Source organism: Rattus norvegicus, chromosome 17, assembly GCF_021556685.1.
Source record: "Rattus norvegicus strain SHRSP/BbbUtx chromosome 17, alternate assembly SHRSP_T2T, whole genome shotgun sequence".
NCBI classification, from domain to species: Eukaryota; Metazoa; Chordata; class Mammalia; order Rodentia; family Muridae; genus Rattus; species Rattus norvegicus.
Window position 1 is genome coordinate 85,865,456 of NC_141550.1, and position 21,576 is coordinate 85,887,031.

General features: G+C 38.3%; 1 protein-coding gene across 1 annotated transcript in view; it reads left to right on the plus strand.

Moving 5' to 3' along the window:
• Nucleotides 1–21,576, plus strand: part of Malrd1 (MAM and LDL receptor class A domain containing 1) — a 724,504-nt gene that overhangs the window by 660,131 nt on the left and 42,797 nt on the right.

The following is a 21,576-nucleotide window of genomic DNA, read 5'->3' on the forward strand; positions in this document are numbered from 1 at the left end:
CAGCTTCAGTCATGGGTTAAGTCGGATTAAAGAGCTCAGTTGATAACGTTCAGTATTTTCTCATGGTAGTGGCATCATTCTGTGTGATAAAAATCTTAAATTATATAAGTTCAGTATACAAGACACGGATCTTATTAATGTTATTTATGTGAATCCTAAATAATACGATTTACCACTTGGCTTTTCAACGGTACACACACATTCTGATAACCTTCATTTCCTTCTCCCTGTCATTGACTTACGAGCTCTGTTGTCCATGTGAATGAGGAGAGGCAGCTTTGAGCTCTTAAATATGGGCATAACTTTCTCCAGGCTTTCTTGGCTTTTACAAATATAATAGCATTTCCTCCTTTGTTTATTGTGCCTGATACTATCCAAAGATTCCCATTTCCATTTTCAGCAGCTCATTAGGGGAAGTGCTGGCATGTAGCTGCTGGACAAGATTAATAGGAAAACTGACTCGGCTGTCTAATCTACATTTGTTTGCAATTTTTGGTTAACTAGCAGCCCAGCATATTTGTAGAAAATGAAATATTTTAAGTTCAAAGTAGCTTCTAAATGGTTTTCTGTTAGCCTCTTGGTTTCTCAATGACAGTGACTAAATGCTGTTTACCCCTCTGTCCCTGGCGTTCAGAACCATGCTAAGCATGTGAATGCCTTCAAGAAATTATATTGAAAATTTAACAATTATTTTCATAAAATTTATCTCTCTGTGTTGAATGCAATCACATCTGAAACTTTCCCTAACTGAGTATGGAACTAAGAAAACAGAAAAAAATGCATTTTGTTGTTCTTTTGGAGGCATAAGATATGCTAGGCATGTAATTCATACAAGAGTTCTCTGCTGCACACTAAGTGACCTATGAGAGATAATCGAGCAAAGAAAACATTGCGGATAAGTTTCTGAAACGGGCTGAGATCATTGGGTGTTGTAGGGGTATACATTAGACTTTTTGTTGTATGGGTGTTAGCCAAAAGAAACAATTAGAAGTAAGAAATAAACTCATAGCACTAGAGTATTTGGGGACATGGTCTAGAGTCACACATTCCATGTTCAATATTAATTTTAATTTGTATAACTTCTTGTTCATCTTTTGCTTTGTCTGAGAGAACACAGCATCATCTTAAGTGTTCATCATATTACATCTGTATTTCTTTTTATATTACACTGCTTTCTTGGTGCAAGAGATATTAACCCAATATTGATTCAATATTTATACCTTAAAATATGCCATCTCTACCATGTTTTAAGTGCTCCTTGAAACTTACCACTTTCCCACCAAGCTATTAGAGTGAAACCAGCCTAGAAGTGTCTCAGATGCCCAGTCTGTTAGGGAGTTCAGGGCAGTAAAGCAGTCCTCAAGAGAGCGATTAATAAGGATTGTGTATACCTGAGTGGGAAAAGGCAGGCAAGTGAAGCCATTTATTGTCTAAACTAGGACGTGTTTGCAATGAAAGGAGATGCATTTAGACAGGACAAACTAGGCAATGATGCCCAAGGAAACCAGAACACATGGTCATCTAATTTACATATGTAATTCCTCAGTAAATCCTGCAACTGTTGGAGCAAGCAGGATTTAGCAGGAGATATAAACATCCTTTGTAATAAAAAAAAAAAAAGGCCAGCAACAGGAAGGGTGATTGTAGTTTTTATTGAACAGTACAAACTATTAGAATGGTTTTCTTATTTTTAATTTTATTTTTGAGATTATAATATAATTACATTTCTCCCGTCCATTTCCTCCCTTTAAGTTCTTCCATATACTCTTTATTCTCTTTCAAATTCATCATCTTTTTCCCCTACCAATTGTTACTGTATGCATGTATGTGTGTGTATGTGTGTGTGTGTATGTATATATATATATATATATATATATATATATATATATATATGGAGAGAGAGAGACAGAGACAGAGACAGAGACAGAGACAGAGACTGACTGACTTCTGGTACCCACTATCGTAGTTTCTCTTTATCTGTAGGTCATTTATTCCAACAACTCAGTGAATGCTTGAAACCATGAATAATTCTGAAAAACATACAAACTTTCTTTTCCTGTATACAGGTTCCTGTGTTGAAGGTTGATTTATAGATAAGGTGCTGTAGGAATTGGTTATTACTAACGAAGCACAGCAGCTATAAAATTATGCTAAAAGAGATGTGTTTGGTCTTGTATCTTGCTGTAAAATAGTCACCCTTCTGCTGATGGTGTGAGATGGTCCAGTGTTTCTATTATGAAACAAAATGAGGTGAATGAGAAGGGCCTTTGTAGAACAGTGTTAGATTGCTACTATGACTTGAGTTCACAGAGCATTACAATGTCCAGAGAGCTGACCTAAAACTACAATGCCAACTTTCACCCTAACAGGTTGGTTAAAGAAACACTTTGGATTCAGTTTACAAAATTTGAATCACATTGGGGTAGGCACAAACCCTGAAAATACATCATACTCCTAAGAATGACCTAAGATTTATAATTGGTGAATGACTTTTTTGGTAGTTTTCCGTTTAATACTTTTTTTTTCTTACCATGGTTGACGATGTGGAAATGAAACTTTGGACAGCAGAACTGCAGAGAGTGGGAAAGTGATCTGTTTTATTTGAACCTTTATACCTAGTTGTCTCGGTGGAAACAGCCCTAAGACCGAGCACGCTGTAGGCCAATCATTTCCTGACCTTAGACTGAGCAGCAAAACGCCGTCATGTATAGGAAAAGAGGAAACGGCTGAAAGAGTGCCACCTCCGTGTCATACAGAGCCATGATTTTCCAGCTGTGACATAGGAAGTCTATGTTCATGCAGATGGTAATGGAGAGCCAGCAAAACTTCTGGACTTTGCAGATTTCAACAGACAGAAAGAATTAATCAGAGAAAGATCTAGAAGTTTGTGAGTAAGTCTCTATAGACAGTACAAAGCTACTCAAAGATGACCAAGGAGCTATTTTTATGAGACCAAAAAACATCATGAAAACCAAGATTGACTTAGGATGTTGAAAGTCCACTATCAACACTGCAGAAATATCTTAGCTGGAAAAGGTGGCTTGTGTTTGTAATTTCAGCACCCCAGAGTCTGGAATAGGAAGATGCCTGACTGTAAGTTCTAGGCCAGCCTGTGCTACAGAGTGAGATGCTATCTCAAAATTAATTAATTTATTAATGTTGAGAAAGTATCTGGCTAACATCATTTTGGTCCCAGTGGAATGTACCTAGAAACATTGAATATATAAGATCACATGTAAGATAATACCTAACTTAAGGAAAAAATACTATACCTCAGAATAACACCTACACCAGATAATCCCAACAAAGCCAAAAACTAAACCCTGATAATTCTTGCTAGAGAAAGAAGATGGGATACAGAATCTGGCAAGTCATAAGAGCATGGAGAAGTTCTATTCCTTTGAACAGACTAACCCCCCACAGATATTCAAACTACACCTTTGTAGATTTCAAAATAAGGGACCACATATTGAAGTGTCAGACAGAAGAAATGATCTGCATTCTGCAGAGGAAGTTAGCTCATGCATGATAGCACATGATTTTCAGGGCCAAGTAGATAAACTTGCAGAGATGCACAAAAATGATGACCCCCCCCCAAACCAGGAAAAGTTAGATCAATATAAGAAAATACCTCACTATTCCGTTCAGCAAATATTTCAATGCACTGGCTAGAAGTGTGTTGGAAGAACTAAGAAAAGTCTGGTCTTTTAAAAAATCAGCTGAAATGTAATTGCCATAAACTAGAATAAAGATAAGAAGAGAGATGCATAAACAATTTCACGTGGCTTTGGATGGAGATCACCCTCTTTGAAACACAAAGGGAAAAATATTGATAAACTAAAGTAGGTGGAGCTTCTGAGATTGTAATGTTGACACCATATGGAATTTTATGCAGAGGAAACACCTAGAAGTCTGTGGAGGTAATGTCAGGGGTCTTGGGTACATGTTAGGTAACTATTATGGCATAGGAAGTCATGTATATATGTCCAATGAGTCCTGGTTAAGACAGTGAGAAGTAAACATAAACATATTTAAGAACACAGGACCACATTGGAAGAATTTCATAAAACACACCAACTCATAAATTTAAGAGAGGCAGAAAACACCAAGCAAGATAAATAAAAAGGAAAGCATATCTAGACGTATCACAGCAAAACTGCAGAAGTACAAATGAGAGAAAAAGGCTTAGACACTGCTAGAGACAGAGATACATAATGTAAATGAAGCTTCACTCCACAGCAGGAACACTGGAAACCAAACAGCAGTCAGCCAGCACCTCAAGTGATGAAAGGAAGAGAAGCTGACCATCAAATCACCACTCAAAACCCATGCCGAATGGAAGCCATTTACCATCAACGAAAGCCAGAGAAATTAAACGGCAAAGCCATGTCTCCTAGAATTGCAGAACAATAATACTCAAGAAGAAGAAGAAGAAGAGGAGGAGGAGGAGGAGGAGGAGGAGGAGGAGGAGGAGGAGGAGGAGGAAGAGGAGGAAGAGGAGGAGGAGGAGGGGGAGGAGGAAGAGGAGGAGGAGGAGGGGGAGGAGGAGAGGGAGAAGGAGGAGGAGGAGGAGGAGGAGGAGGAGGAGGAGGAGGAGGAGAGAGAAGAAGAAGAAGAAGAAGAAGAAGAAGAAGAAGAAGAAGAAGAAGAAGAAGAAGAAGAAGAAGAAGAAGAAGCAGCAGCAGCAGCACAAACTTGGATCCATGTGGATAAGACAAAAGCATTGGGATAAATGACCGAGGAATATATAAAAGACTGTGCATTTTTTCTTATTTTTGCATAAAAGATAACTAACTGCTTCTGGACAAACAAGTAGAGCCAGAGACAAAATAACAGACAGACAACAGGTACAGGTAGGTACCTGTAAGTAAACTGTGAAAATCTACTCTGCTTGTGAGGGAGCAGAAGGGAAGTTTAAATGAGTTGTGAAAGGAAGAAGGCTCCCTACTCAGGTGTTGGTAAGTTAAGGATGCATCATTGCTACCCAAGCACAAGGAGAAGTCAATGAAAACTATATTGGAGGGAGTGCCCAAGGGCATTCTGAAGAAGTGCTTTAATACTCTCAAAATATCCAATCTGGAGAACACAGACATGAGGCATTAGAAAAATAAGTTTGATTTTTTTTTCTTTTTTATGTAAGAAATGGAAAACAAGCAGGAGGACCATTAGCAAGAGATACTTGCCAAATTTAAAGACCCAGACTGATGGGAAGTAGCAGGAAAGAAAGGGAGAATCTATGCAAACTGTCTGTCAGAATGGGTAAATGGGTATGGCACTTCTGATAGCATGCAAAGTAAACACAAGGGTGTATTAGTGTTAGAAGTTAACAGGGGCATTCATAAAGACAAAAGAGACAATTTGGATACAAGAATTGTATGTAAATATTCATTCAATTAAAAGAAGAGTTTCAAATGTTGTGAAGCAGGCTAAACTGTGATGAGTTGGCTAAGGGGATGGAAGTGATTGTCAGCAAGCCTGAGTTCCCATGGAAGGAAAGAACTATTCATGTAAGTGATCCCTTGACCTGAGGTGAGATCTCTACCCAGCCCATAAGCACTAATGTGTGTGCATACACACACACACACACACACACACACATACACACACACACACACACACACAAATAAGCCCGTAAAATCTAAAAAGATAAAGGACAACTTGCAAAGTAAAGGGGAAAATAGATAAATTGACAATCATAAGAAAAATGTGATACCAGAAACTCATTGGATAACTAGACCAAAATTTAAGAAATGCAACTATTATATGAGCACCACTTTTCAATCATATGTATTCCATATTTGTATAAATGATGTGTCATAACTACACCTAAACAACCAAAGACCAATGTTTGGGACATGTACAAATTAATAAGTCTAGGTTTCTAGGACCCCATTCAGACACAAGGCAGGGAAGTTGGTATCGGTTATGTTTTTGTCTACTTGTCACAAGCTGAAGTCATCTGTGAAGAGAACTTCATTTGAGATGTCCTAATCATATTGGCATGTAGGCCAGCCCTTCAGCCATTTTTCTTGATCAGTGATTGACATGAAATAGCTCAGCCCTCTGTGACAAATACTATTCCTAGACAAGTTGTACTGGGGTATGTAAGAAAACAAAGTGGGCAGGTCAGAAGGCGTAAGGCAGTAAGCAGCTTTCCTCCTTAGTCTGTACTTGAGTTCTTGCGTTGGACTGTAACCTGTAGGATAAATAAGTTCTTTTTTCCCCAAGTTGCTTTTAGTCATTTTGTTTGATCATAGCATTAGGAAGCAAACTAAGACAGTAGTTTTTATTTTCTAAATCTGGAACAAAGATCATGTTATATATTCCCAGGACCTAGGAGTGGCCCTTTACAGTTTAATATGACAAACTGATTAGTCCATTCCTTTTCATCAGCAAGCTCTCCATTTAAACACTGTCATCGATACTATATTAAAAGTGACAAGAATCCTTTATATATGATACATAAAACACATTTTTTATCTTCCTCTTAAAGAGTAGACACTTTGCGTTCCAAAAAGGACATGTGTATTACTTGATTGTAAAGGTAATTTTAGTAATTTGCATGAAAGGTATTTCTGTGCATTGTATGCACTAATCCTCAAAGCATCTTTTTAAAGTGATAAATGCCTTATATAACCAAAGTGTAGAGATGAGAAAGGTGAAGAAATTTCTCTCAAGCAAAGCCAGCACCATGACTCACTCAGGTTCAAGATTCATAAAGGCAAATCCACCGCATTGTCAGTGTTCATATCAGAGACCTTATACAGTGGGGAATCCTTAAAAGGTGCATTTCCTGAGAGCTCTGTCCTTTGTGTTTATTTTTTCATCTGGTTAGCCTTTGGGTGCTGTTACAACATTTGAGAAAGACAGCGGTTTTGATAATCGTATATTTAAGGTGTTTGGTTCATTAACATATATTATCACATGGTGCTATCAATCTAAACATGGTGTATAGACCTAGTGACATGGTCATGCAGTCCTAACTGAAGAGGCTGAAATAGAAGGATCAAGTTCAAGGCCAACATAGGCTACTCAGTGAGTGCTAGGCTAACCCAACAACTTAGACCCTCTGTCAAAGTCAAGAGTGGGGGGGAAAGGCCGTGACATAACTTATAACCCAGATGTAGTTGACTGCCACAATGTCAAACATGTTACAAAGCAAAAACAAGTTACCATTCAACATCTCTTGAAAAGCTGACGAACATAAAAAAGCTTAAAATTTTAATCAGTGCCAAAGATGTGATATTATTTGTTAGTATACTAAATGGCCTTAAATATATGATTTTCAAAACTGCTGTCTCTTTCAAATGCTGTAACAGCTCCCAAACAGAAACACACTGAGCCGATACTTATCAGAACGAGTAAGTAGTGGGGGTTGACTGGACTCCTTAACCCATCCAAGAAATGGTAGAAAACATTGCCAAAGCTGACTTGTACAAAGCTTCTTTTTTTTTTTTTCATTAACTTGAGTATTTCTTATATACATTTCGAGTGTTATTCCCTTTCCCGGTTTCCGGGCAAACATCCCCCTTCCCCCTCCCCTTCCTTATGGGTGTTCCCCTCCCAACCCTCCCCCCATTGCCGCCCTCCCCCCATAGTCTAGTTCACTGGGGGTTCAGTCTTAGCAGGACCCAGGGCTTCCCCTTCCACTGGTGCTCTTACTAGGATATTCATTGCTACCTATGAGGTTGGAGTCCAGGGTCAGTCCATGTATAGTCTTTAGGTAGTGGCTTAGTCCCTGGAAGCTCTGGTTGCTTGGCATTGTTTTTCATATGGGGTCTCGAGCCCCTTCAAGCTCTTCCAGTTCTTTCTCTGATTCCTTCAACGGGGGACCTATTCTCAGTTCAGTGGTATGCTGCTGGTATTCGCCTCTGTATTTGCTGTATTCTGGCTGTGTCTCTCAGGAGCGATCTACATCCGGCTCCTGTCGGTCTGCACTTCTTTGCTTCATCCATCTTGTCTAATTGGGTGGCTGTATATGTATGGGCCACATGTGGGGCAGGCTCTGAATGGGTGTTCCTTCAGTCTCTGTTTTAATCTTTGCCTCTCCCTTCCCTGCCAAGGGTATTCTTTTTCCTCATTTAAAGAAGAAGTGAAGCATTCACATTTTGATCATCCGTCTTGAGTTTCGTTTGTTCTAGGGATCTAGGGTAATTCAAGCATTTGGGCTAATAGCCACTTATCAATGAGTGCATACCATGTATGTCTTTCTGTGATTGGGTTAGCTCACTCAGGATGATATTTTCCAGTTCCAACCATTTGCCTACGAATTTCATAAACTCGTTGTTTTTGATAGCTGAATAATATTCCATTGTGTAGATGTACCACATTTTCTGTATCCATTCCTCTGTTGAAGGGCATCTGGGTTCTTTCCAGTGTACAAAGCTTCTTTTAAGCCACCTGATAAAGATTAATGAACGAGGTTGTAGCTTAATTACTTTGTAAAGTGTATCAAGTATTGTGCTTACTCTTTAATATATGACAATGAATAATTAGGTCCAATAATATATATTTACTCCTCAGTTCTCTCTGAGTTGTCTAGATTCCCAACCAATTCTTCCATGTTTCTCAGTACAGCTTGGCATCTACAGTCAGCCTCCTTTTGTCCTATTAGGTTAATTCTGCAGACACAGTTGCTTCTGTGTAGATATTGCTTCAATTAGTTCATCAGACAGCGGTGACTGCAAAGACTGCAGTAGGACAGCAATGGTTACCCAGGCCAGTGGCTGGTCATCAGAGGCCAAACTCTTCATTATCTCTAAAACGCTTTATCCAAACCGAAGGATAAATACCACTCTTGCTTCAAATATTTTAAGTCAATATTGGGACAATTTATATAATACCATTTCACTTATTTTCCTCTATTGAAAATTTTAAAAAATGGCCACGAGTTTAAAAAATTTGGAAACTGCTTTCAAGTTTATTAATCCACTATTGAGGGTAGGAAATTAGCATGTTCTTTTTTAGGATAATTAATCCCTGAGTACTGTGATTGGTCCTAGGATATCCTGAAGATGTTAGGATCTGCTGGGAAGATTTATACCATCAGAAATGTTTCTATGAAACGGGGGAGAGGACTATATGGCTACTCGAAAGAGCATCTTTAGAAAGTATTTAACTCACAGGTTCAAGGACTATCATTATTTCTTGCAAGAAAAACTATAATATAGACAATGCTTACTTCAAAAAGGCAGTAATTTTCTTGTTTCTTCAATAGTTCCCTTGTTGAGGATAAACAAACGCTCCCTGGGTACTATTTTTACTACAATGTCTGATAGATGGAGGGAACGACATAAAGAAGGCAATTATCGTGGCTTTGAGATGATTAATACAACGAGAGAGAGAGAGAGAGAGAGAGAGAGAGAGAGAGAGAGAGAGATGTGGCAACGCCCCAATGTAATGAGACGAGTGACGAGTGCATAATAGACTGTTATAAAGAGAGGTGAGATCAGAGAATAGGTCTTGCTGGGCACTGTGTTCAATGTTTGCAGTTATAGACAAAGGAGGTATTTCTACTGGTTCAGGTTCAAAGGATGCATTTTAAAATAAAACTTTCTATAGTCCCTACAAAGCTGGAGTACAAGACTCAGGGATGAGGGAATCCAGGAACAAGGGCCCTATCCACTGCAGAGAATTGACAGAGAGGAAGGCAGGCTGCTGCTGCTACCTCTCCACACAGTGCTAAGCTTATGACAATATTGCCCACCAACTGACAACTGATGAGAAGACCAAAGTGGTCACTGGGGTTGGCCATGCTTCATCACCTCCTCCAAGTTCACAGTTAAGACTGTCTCTGACACAGTGTTACATCATGACACCCCAGCTGCCATGGAAACCGATAAGGCAAGTACCTGGTATGTTCTACTTAGGTAGGACCTATCTACACGCCCCCTGCCCCCTGTAATCTATTCTCAGGAGGAACCAAAGGCACACAAATGGATTTGCTAAATGTAAGTAGATTGATGCTGACGATGTGGCCCCCATGAGGGCACAACAGAAGGGAGATGCCAAAGAGTAAAGAATCCAGCCCCTGGCAGGTCATTCTTGGCAACATGAGCAGTTTAAGTTTTATCCTAGAGGAAGTCTGGAGAAACATCATTGGAATCTCATTTTTAAAAATCACTGTGCACTGTGGAGGGTGCTTCTGAAGGATTGGATGTATGATGGCCCCACAGGATCATACCTTTGAAACCTCAGTCTCCAGTTGGTGATACTCTTTTGAGATGTGGAACCTTTTGGAAGGGGAAGCTAGCTGAAGAAAGAGGTTAGTGGTGAGGGTTGTCCTTGAGAGTATGTCCATGCTTACTGTCTCCTCTCTGCTTCCTGACCCAGCTACATGTGAACGAGCAGTCACTTTAGCACTGGCAGAACCAAGAACAGCTCTGACCACCATGCTTTCCCTATCATGATGGATTCCACCCCAAAACTGTGAGCCCAGATCAACTCCCCATCCCCTTGTTTTTTGCTATGTATTTGGTCATAGTAACAAGAATGATGGTTGATACAATTCGTACAAGGAAGATGAAAGAGTTCATAAACATTTCTATATTCATAGCTGGGACAGATTCCTATAACAAGAGCTAAACAGGTCAACTTATTTACTCTATGTAATGGAAGCTATGTGAGAGAAGAGTACCTTAGGCTATTTCCTGGAGTCAGCTTTAAATGCTATTTCAATATAAAATAATCATTTTAGAAAACAACAAGACACATAAGTACCTTCTATAGATCTAGAAATTTAAAAAGTAATAGAATAAAATCCTTAGAAAAATTTAATGGTCACTTCTCTTCAATTTGAATATGCATTTGTTAATGCTGTGTGTGTGTATGTGTGTGTGTATGTGCGCATGTGCATGCATATGCTCCTAGAAGACATTTTTCTTTATTTTTACACACACACACACACACACACACACACACACACACTCAAGGACAATTTTCCAAAAGTTTGTGTATACTCTATTTACGTAGTTGTGTAACTATAGTTACACACACACACACACACACACACTCAAGGACAATTTTCCAAAAGTTTGTGTATACTCTAAGATGGTATTCATTTTTGATACTCATGAAGGTTGATTTGAGTGATTTTCTTATCAGTAGTCCATTTCTCCCCATTCTATATATTTTATATACTTGATGAAGAGGTTGGCTTCTTATGAAAGATCTTTTGGCCACATTTTTTTCTGCAGAGAAACAACCCTAGATCCCATCAAAGTGTCATCCAAATGAGTAACTCAAAATGAAGTTTATCACAAGCTTTTGTAATTGGGTCTTTGGCTACCCATGGGCAAGGTTATCATTAAGGAGTGGCTTCTCACCCACACAACACTAGAAGTACTCAGCCATGATTTCGTAGCATAATATTGTTTCCTTTGGGAACAAAAGTATAAAGTATTTGTGATTTTTCTCAAAGCAACAAAGTGATTTATCACTTCCTAAATGCACTGCCATCTTCCTGGCAGAACTAAGCTCCCCTGACATACTCTCTCCACTGTGACCATGGACATTTGATGGATAAAGGATTAATCTAGGATTATGAGAAGGGAGAGAAAAGTGTGAGTTTTTTTAGTGTGTCTCATAAACAAGAAATATAGAGAACATGGTTAATCAACCTCAGTCATTTTTCAAGCACATGAGTAAGTGCAAGCCTGTTTTATTAGATTAAGTCCTTCACTAATGTACCATGTATGCACCAATGGAAATGTATATAAAGGCTGGCTCTGGCTGTGTCCAGTGTCAATGTCCACATTTCTTCAATCAACTCTCAACACAGGAGAGAAGTCACATTAAGTTATACATTTATTTTCTAGGTTTTGAAACAGAAACCTTCAGGTCTGTAAGTGGCTGTTTTATTTGCTTCCCCTTGTGCTCAGTTGCAAACAAGTTAACTGTCACCTAAATTTAAAGTTCTTTTTTTTTTAGGTAAAAAGTAGTTAGGAAACTAAGTTCCCCAAAGAACTTCCTTTTGTTAATAGGAAGTGCAGTACTAGACAGTATGAAGATAACATAAGCAGGCTCAGAGTGAAGTCAAAAATGGCTACCAAGAGAGTTGGATGCCTGAGGAAATGTAAGAGACATAGCAGTCTGTGCTGGGACTGGAATATTGAATATTTATATACTGCTTCAGTTTCCTATCCCCTGCTGCATTAAAAACCTTATTATGACTGAAGATATATACATATACATATATATATAAAAGAATTTTAGCCACACACACACACACTGTATTTGATAAGAAAGACCTTCTTTAGTAATAAATTAATTAATCACAAACAAATTTATATCAAAAAAATATTGTGGAGACTCACAGATGTGAAAAATCTGTTTTCAAATTAAATCTGTGAAAGTTACTAAGCTACATTCAAGAGAACAAAAGAAATTAGTAACCAATGGTCCCAGCTGTCTATGATGCCCAAGAATGACAAAGACCAGCATTGGCAAGATATCCCTAAAGGTTCAAAAGGAGCGCTATACCGCGGCAGGGCAGCAGGGACAAACTGCTAATTGGACTTAGGGCCCACTCAACAAGAGGCAAATAGTGGCTGATTCTGGAAAGAAACTCGGCTTCCTGGGACTGGGGAGACCATGGATCTTAGAGAAGAACTAACTACTGACATTTTACTAGTATAATAACCAACTGTTTTCTAAATACTTATCCTTGTACCTAAAGTTAAATATGGCTCTCATGCCTCAACAAAGAAGCTTCTTACAGCATACCGAGACTATCACAGAAAACTGCAACGGACCCAAACGCAGAGAAAAACTGGTCATGGTGTGCCCGGTACATATGTCTACAGTACAACTCCTGCACTGAATACTTGGGCGTATCATAGGCTAGGGACACATGAATATGAGAACCAGAGGGCCAGGAACTTTACTGTGAGATTGTGTTTCCAGGATGTGACTAGAGAGCTTCATCCAGAGTACTTGAACAATATGGCTGCCCATGCAAGACCATAATTAATACCACACCAATAGACATGCTAATATAATGTGTCATGGGGAAGTCTCACAGGGCTCTACAACTAGACCAAGAATTATAGGCAACTAAAGAATACCGAAATAGGGAAAGTTAGCCTTCCCCAAGGATGAGCCTCCTAATAGATTATCCAGTACAAAGATGATCAGCCTTGAATATATACACATACGGACCCCTTTAGTCTCATCTGTGTGTGTGTGTCTGTGTGTGTGTGTGTGTGTGTGTGTGTGTGTGTGTGTGTGTGTGTGTAAAAAGTCATCAGAGAAAAGGAGGTCAAGGATTTGAAGGATGTAAAGGGTCAGGGGAACATGGGAAAGACCAGAAAGTGAAAAATGAGAAGAGGAATGTAATTAGATTTTAACTAAAATTATGCAATTTCCTGTTACTAAAAGTCAACGTATAAGAACATAAATATATATAAGGGCTTTCCCCCCAAAAGTTTAGATAATTTTTTTTCTTTTTTCTTTTTTTCGGAGCTGGGGATCAAACCCAGGGCCTTGTGCTTGCTAGGTAAGTGCTCTACCACTGAGCTAAATCCTCAACCCTGATAATTTTTAAGAGAATTAAAAACTTTAAAAATGTTTATATAAAGACTTCAATGAAAACAAAATTTTCCTAAATGTTTGCCTTTATAAACCCAAATGGGAGGAAAAGAAACATGATTTTATAAACTATCCATTGAATTAATTTCTGCATATTATTTAGCATACTAGGTCTTCAGTTTCTTTAATGTAATTATTGATGATTTAGATGAATCTGAGAAATGTGCATATAAATAAAGTTTTATCTAAGAATGATTCTCATTTTATAAAAGTGAAATAAAGTGTAGTTCTGATATAAGGTGTGTCTATCTACATGGCATTCCCAATGTCAAAAAAAGATGCTAGATTTACTCATGAAGTTGCGGAATAATGCAAGAAATACCTAGCACACCTCTTACTTTTTCTCCCAGTCTCCAATGCATCTGCTGTATAGGACATTACCCTCTAACATGCAGTAATTTGAAGCAGTAGCCTGTTACATGTCATGATCAAGTGTATAGAATTTGGAGCCAGAGCATTTGAGTTTGTACCTAGTTACCATGACAACCCTGACATGTGTTAGTTCATGTTGATTTTTATTCCCTTAATACCTTTATATGTAAATTAGATACATAGTGACTCCGTAATATGGTAAAAAATAAAATTAAATGGATTAATACTGACAAAGCCCGTGTGTAAATGCCAAGCACATAGGGAAATACCTGATAGTTTTCATAAATTAATTACTGTAAACATTCGTGATCATATTCTAAAAATACCTATAAAAGATCAGCCATGTTTGAGTATTTGGTATTGTTTACAAAGGCCAATACAATGATCTTATAATTAATGTGTTGGAAAAAATGCAAGTAGACATTCAGCTATGGTTTTTGGTATATTATTTCTATAAATACATATTTTTATTAAGTATAACAAGTTGCACTAATAATGTGTTCAAATTTCTTGATCCTGATTTTGTCCATTCATTTCTAGTGTTCTTTTTATTGATGTTTTCCAGTAAAACCCAGCAATATTTGAAAAAAAATGAACATTTATTTTTCTGTCTGTTCAAGCTAACCTCCCATCCTACACATTTCGCATCCGTGGTCTCTGTTCTCACCCTTTCTCCCATTATTGAAAATAGATTCTTTTCTCACACAGTGTATCCTGATTATTGCTGCTCCTCTTTCTACTGTTCATATTCTTTTTCCACCTCCATTGCAAGCCACATCCAAACCCTATCTGTCTCTTATTTTAAAAGAGCAGGCTTCTAAGAGATAATAATAAAATACAGCCAAATGTAATATAAGACAAAAACTATCACATCCAATTTGGACAAGACAGACCAACAGAAGGAAGAGCCCAAGAGAAGGCACAAGAGTCAGAGACCCACTTGTCCACACACTCGGGAGTCCCATGAAAACACTAAACTCAAAGCCACAGGATATTAGGAGGATCTTGTGCAGATCCCCGCAGGCCCTATGCTGCTGATTTGGTCTGTGTGAGTTCATATGAGCTTTGCTCAGTTGATAAAAAGGAAGCTACCCTGCCTTCTCAAGTATTCCAGCAATATATTGTGCTCACACTACTAGTGGCTGTTATATTCTAAGAGCTGAGTAGAGAGAATGGAAAATCATAACAGTTTTGAGAATTAGACAATGATGATGATGATGATGATGATGATGATGATGATGATGATGATGATGATAATGATAATAATACCTAACATACATGGGGAAGTTTAACAAGGATATGTTGAATGTATTGTTAAGTTTCTTACCAGCTCCCAGAAGAACCTGATAAAGCATATATAGCTTGATTTAATAACGGGGAGGAGAGAGGGTACAAGGAGTCAGAGGACAGGCAGAAGGGCCGCTGAGATGGTTCTCCATTTGTAGTCCATTTTCTAAGGATGAGTGTCTGAGATGAACAACAGTTGGTGATGTGCATAATGGTAAAGGGTGTTGGTTATTGTGCCATGAGTTGAGTCATTTCAAACTGGTGCCTTGTCCTCTCTGATCCTAATTTCTTATACATGTGGGGAAATGGGGACAGGGAAGTGAACCAGAAGTTCAGATGAGGACATATTCAGCTTGCATTTTCATCAAACTTCTGTTTATCAACATGATTCTTGGCACCACTCTGATTTCCTACAATTTATTTTTCACTATAATGTTGACCACGGTGAAAAATCAGTCTTGACACTCTTGGTGGTATGACATTCTTGGTGGTGTGACATTCTTGGTGGTGTGCCTCTAAAGACCTTCTGATTACTGCATGGGATTCTCAGAACAAAGCCATTGAAAACAACAGTCAGGGTATGTTTTTAAAAGAAAGAAATGAAGAATCGATGGAGTCCATGATTTACTTTGGAAGGCAATGGTTTGTTATCTTGTGGATATTTTGATTGGCAAAGTGTTTTACTGCTTGTCTACTGACCGGGGGCAACTAAGTCACCATTCTGTTTTTCAGTCCTTTGATATTCAGCCATCGAGGTTATTTTAGGACACAGAATTCTTCCTGGTCTGTCTCAGTCTTTTGACATTTACTCTACCAATCTTTTGAACCACACTTTTTAAAATGTCAGTTCCTTTCAGCATGAGGGGTCTAATAATAAGCACTATACACTGAGTAAGTTCAGAGCTTACTAAGTATGTTTATGGTAACAATAACTGATCATCATAGAAAGCTAACTATATGCCTGTGTCATTCTGAGCACCTACATGTATTAACAAGTGGGTGCTTGCAATATCCCCATGAAACTACCACTCCTACCTCTGTGTGCTTAACAGATAGAAAAGCTGAAGTGCTAGAAGATTGAGTTATCTTTTTTCTTTCCTGGCACCTAAGGGAAAAGATTCAGTTCCTGCAATTGTTTTAAAGACCCTTGTGTTTGTCTTATATTGCAAGGCAGTATTTTAATGTCCATTTAAGAAGAATTCAGAAATGCATCGAGACTGATGCCTGAAATGCCAGAGGTTGTAGGCAGATGTGAGGCTCCACATCTTCCACATTCTCCCTCTCAGGTGTCCTGATGCTGCTGCACACCAGGCTCAAAGAATAAAGCAGAGTCTGGAACCAGCAGGCCCCTTGTGCATTTTGGAGGAGTGTGAAAAATCTTACTGTTATGGTTCTTTTAGGTGAAGGCCTTCTTCAGCGATCTTTAATGAAGCACCTCTGAGATGGTCTTAGCTTGTTCGTATTTCCTTATTGGGGTGGGTTTGAGCGCATACACTTTTTTGGGGGTGAACCAATGTTTTGCGGTGAGAATATCTAGTGTGGGGAAAGGTGATTGGTGGGAAGCGAAGGCACTGAGATACATTATTAGCGTGAAGAGCTGTTCAGGTGCTGCTGGGTTCCTGACTACTCGTGACCACTTGGTTGGGGGTTGCCCGGTTATGTTCTTCAAGGCAGCCAAGGAAATAGGGAAGAAGCAAGTTCCACTTCTGCTGGTCTCATGTTTTGAAATTTCTGGGGTTTGAACAGGCTCTACCTTATCATTTCCACCAATTTCTCTTGTGACACAGTCCAGGTGTCACAAGAGACTCCCACCCCACTGATGCACCTTTTAAAAAACAATCAGGACTGTGCTGTTTATACACCATTGGAAAACTTCTTTTTGTACTTTTATCATAAACAAAACTCATTTTATATTTAGTACAGATGGTATTTTAGAATAATGTTATTTATGTATCATTAAGCATTTAAACGGAAGGCAAATACCATTTACTTAGAGTCTTGGTTAATAAAGAGACACACCATAGAATTGCTTATATTCACTCCCTTTATATCAGGGGGGAAAATCTTTTTCTTACCATCATAGGTTTACTGGCTGATACCCTGAACCTAATTTCCTTTGCTTTCCTCCAAGAGTACATCTCCTGCTCTCACCTAATGTGTATTCCATTGCTCTCCTTTATTCCTACTCCTCGACAGTGTCTTGGCTATAACTGACTATGAGCAGGGTAACCTCTCATGCATGTTGTACAGTACCAAAACCAGGAAGGGAACTTAGGCAAACATGGAAACGAGCCCAAGATGCTGGGCTGATGTTAAACAGAAGATCTCCAAGATCATGAAGTGCCAATCCAGGGTAGCTTTAAGATAAAAAGGCAACGGAAATCCTTTTCTAAACTTCTCCTTTAGGAATTTATTTTTCCAAAGGAACAGAAATACTGGAGGCAGGGAGAAAAAAAAAGAAATACCATTAGTTCACTGACATTTTATTGTAGGAGAACATCACAGTGAGGGTTAATAGTGGATACAAGTTCAGGTAGTGTGTGTGTGCACGCGCTTGTGCGCAAGTGTGTGTGTGTGTGTATGTGTGTATGTGTGTATGTGTATGTGTGCATATGTGTGTATGTGGGTGTGTATGTGTGTGTATGTGTGTGTATATGTATAGGTGTATGTGCATATATGTGTGTATATGTGATGTGTGTATGTGTGTGTATATGTGTATGTGTGTATGTGTATATGTGTGTATGTGTATATGTGTGTATGTGTGTATGTGTATGTGTACGTGTGTGTGTGTGCGTGTGTAGCTGAGGATGTATTTGAACATGTGGAATTGGATAGGATAATTATGGGGAAGAAGTAAGAATGCACTATTGTGTAATATGAAGAAACTAACTGTAGCAGCAAAATAAATAAGATCTATATGAATTATTTATATAAAACTAGAGATTCAGAATTCATCTGTGGTGGCTCATACCAATTATCTCAGCATTTGGGAAATGGAAGCAGGAGGATCAAGAGTTCAAGGTCATCATCCCTGGCTCTCTACAAAGTTCCAAGCTCACACCATGAGAAACTGCCGACATTGTTGTCATTTATCTTTAGAGCTTCATTTCTAGTGCAACTTGTGTATGGCTAACCATACTCATGCAATGTTCTGACATAAATATGAGTAGCACAAATTTCCACCTACAGAATGACAACCTTATGCATGCATTCACAAGGTAATCTGACACACACAGTCACACAGTAACACTGCACACACACATTCACAGGGTAACCTTACACATACACATTCTCAGGGTAACCTTATATATGCATTCACAGGGTGACCTTACACATACACATTCTCAGAGCGACCTTACACACACATTCACAGGTAAACTTTACTCATGCATTCATATGATAACCCTACACAAATATATTCACATGGTAACCTTACATATACATCTACATGGTAACCTTATACATACATTCAAAGGGTAACCTTACACACACAGGCACAGAATAACCTTACACACACATTCACAGGGTAACCTTACACAGACGTCTACATGGTAACCTTACACACACACACGCACGCACACACGCACACACACACATTCATTTGTTAACCCATTGCAGAAATTTTTAATATCAATTTGATATTTTTAATCTGCCTTGGATCATTTAGGTTTTGAGGAAAAGACACACGTAACCTTTGTATTTATAATAAGCCTTAATCAACATAAGAGATGGGCAGATATTTACCCTCTATGCTATTAAAATAAATTTCTACTGATAACCCCAAGTGATTATTTACTATATTTTATTTGGGCTGTTCCTAACTCTAATTGGACAGTCCTCAACCCACATTTTTATGACTTACCTAACCCACTGTGACTTCTCCTCCATTCCCTTCATCCCACCTCTTGCCTTATGATTCTCCTCAAACTTCCAAGCACAAAACCCTAAACCCCACTTATGTCTCTTCTGCCCAGCCACTAGCTGTCAACCTCTTTAGTCTCTAGTCAAAAATAGCATGATGGTAAGGTCACATAGCATCACTTGGGTATATGTGGGAACTCATTCCCATCTGTGGCAATCAGGTTTAATTAAATCCATATTAACAATAAAATACAAAGATCATCAGAGCAACCCATTTTGGTAACCTTACACACACATTCACATAACAGTATTCTCTCTCTCTCTCTCTCTCTCTCTCTCTCTCTCTCTCTCGGCAGCCTTGCACACATATTCCTGTTTCTGTTTCTCATTTTATTGTAGTCTGAGTAAAAAGTTACCCCCATGTTCTTCTCATACTGGGCATGGCCCTACTGCACAGGGCCACTTCTGCCAACTATGTCCCTTCAAATTCCTCTGAGATTTTGTTATCAGACAACTGTCAAGTAGTTCTATCAGCAACACTATAAACCAGCAATCACCTGTCATGTTCCATGGCATCTTTCTGGAAAGACCTCATTCAGGGTCTCAAGAACCTATTGTTCACCTCTCCCATAGAGTTACTTCTGTGCTGATTTTTCTGTCTGTCAGGCGCCAACCCCACCACTGAACTATCCACAAATATGCTGTTGTAGCCATGAAGAGACAAGGTGGCCCCACTCTCCCACTCCCTGGTTCTCAGCAGATCTGTCTCCTTCATTTAACGATAAGACTTCTTGGAAATGTGCCTGGAGAGACAGCCCCACAGTTAAGAGCATTTGTTGTTCTTGTAGAAGACCTGGTTTTGATTCCCATAGCCCAGTCGAGAACTGGTAACTCCAGTTCATGTGGATTAGACACTCTCTTCTGACCTCCATGGGTGCTATGCAGACATAGGGCTGACATATATGCAAGAAAAATTCCAGTAAACATAAAACATTTAAAACCAGTTAATCTTTAAAAAGAAACTTGAATTAGTGGGCTATATTCTGCATTAAAGGTCTCTGGTCTCATCTTAAATTAGATTCTTATTCCATTAATACATACTTATTGTTTATTTGTTCACGGTAAGCTCTCACATGTACCAATTATACCCATATTCTCTTCAATAAAATGTAAATTGGGGGGCTCAAGATAATTGTTATTTGTTGTTCTATCAGGTCACAGCCTTAGTTCACCCAAAATATTTCTCAATATATAACAATAAAATATTTATTTCAAAACATCACAATGATTTTTTAAAATAATTTTTAGTACATAATCTATGGTACACAGAGTTTGACAAGTACTTGAAGTTTTCAATGTGAACTTTAAAAACCTTGTGTTGATATAAATATGCAAATCAAATGCAAACATATTTCACTGCTTACAGTGTGTTTGCATGATACACACATATGTACAAGCTGATATGCTATAAAATCATTAAGTAACAATACAAACAGGAGCAATATTTGCTAAATATCAGTTGTATTGCCTACAAATTTGAATCTACTTCCTGACAAACATTACAAAACTTTTAGGAAATACATGTATGTGCATTTTTCATGGAACAAAAAGTGCTTGTTGTTCTGTATATAAGATTTGATGAAGATGTGGTAACAGAGCTCATTATGACAGAAACTGTGCAAACCTAAGAAGACCTAATGGTGAAGTTATTTTTTTATATAAACCCATTGTTTTCTATTTTTTTAATATTTTGTTTGTTTCTTTCTTTCTATTTTACAATTTCTTTCTCACTTGCTTCACTTTGAGAATTTCTAGGAAACAGTGAAATGACACACTGTCCTTAAAGTTTATAAGATTTTCAGAATGGAAATAGCATTGAAGAGAGTCAGTTTTCTTCCATCACTTCTGTGGACATTCTAGTCTTATCTCAGAGACTCCAAGCTCTCTCTAACTGTAGATGATCAGCAGTCCATTTCCCAAGGAGCTTAAAGAGTATTATGCTTTGCTTTGTCCACGTATGTGAAGTTTAAGAGGTCATCAGTTAATATGACTGTGGATGACATATAAACAATGAAATTACCACTATCTGATTTGATGTGTGTGAGTGTGTGTGTGTGTGTGTGTGTGTGTGTGTGTGTAAGTGTACTTCTCCTTTCTTTAGTTGGAGATCTTTTACTGTGCTGTCAGACTTCAGTGTCCACAGGAGACTGATTTTTAAGACCCTGGTGTATATTGCAGACTCTGTAGATGCTCCAGTCTTCCATATAAAATGGCTTAATGTTTGTGAATATACAATGCATATTGACTGTACACTTTAAATCATCTTCTTATCACTACAAATATTAGTACAGTGTAAATACCATGTAAATGATTATACATACAATATTGATTAGGGAATAATGACAAAAATATCTATGTCAATTCAGATGGATTTTCCCAAATATTTTTGTCTGAATTTTGTTGAATCCA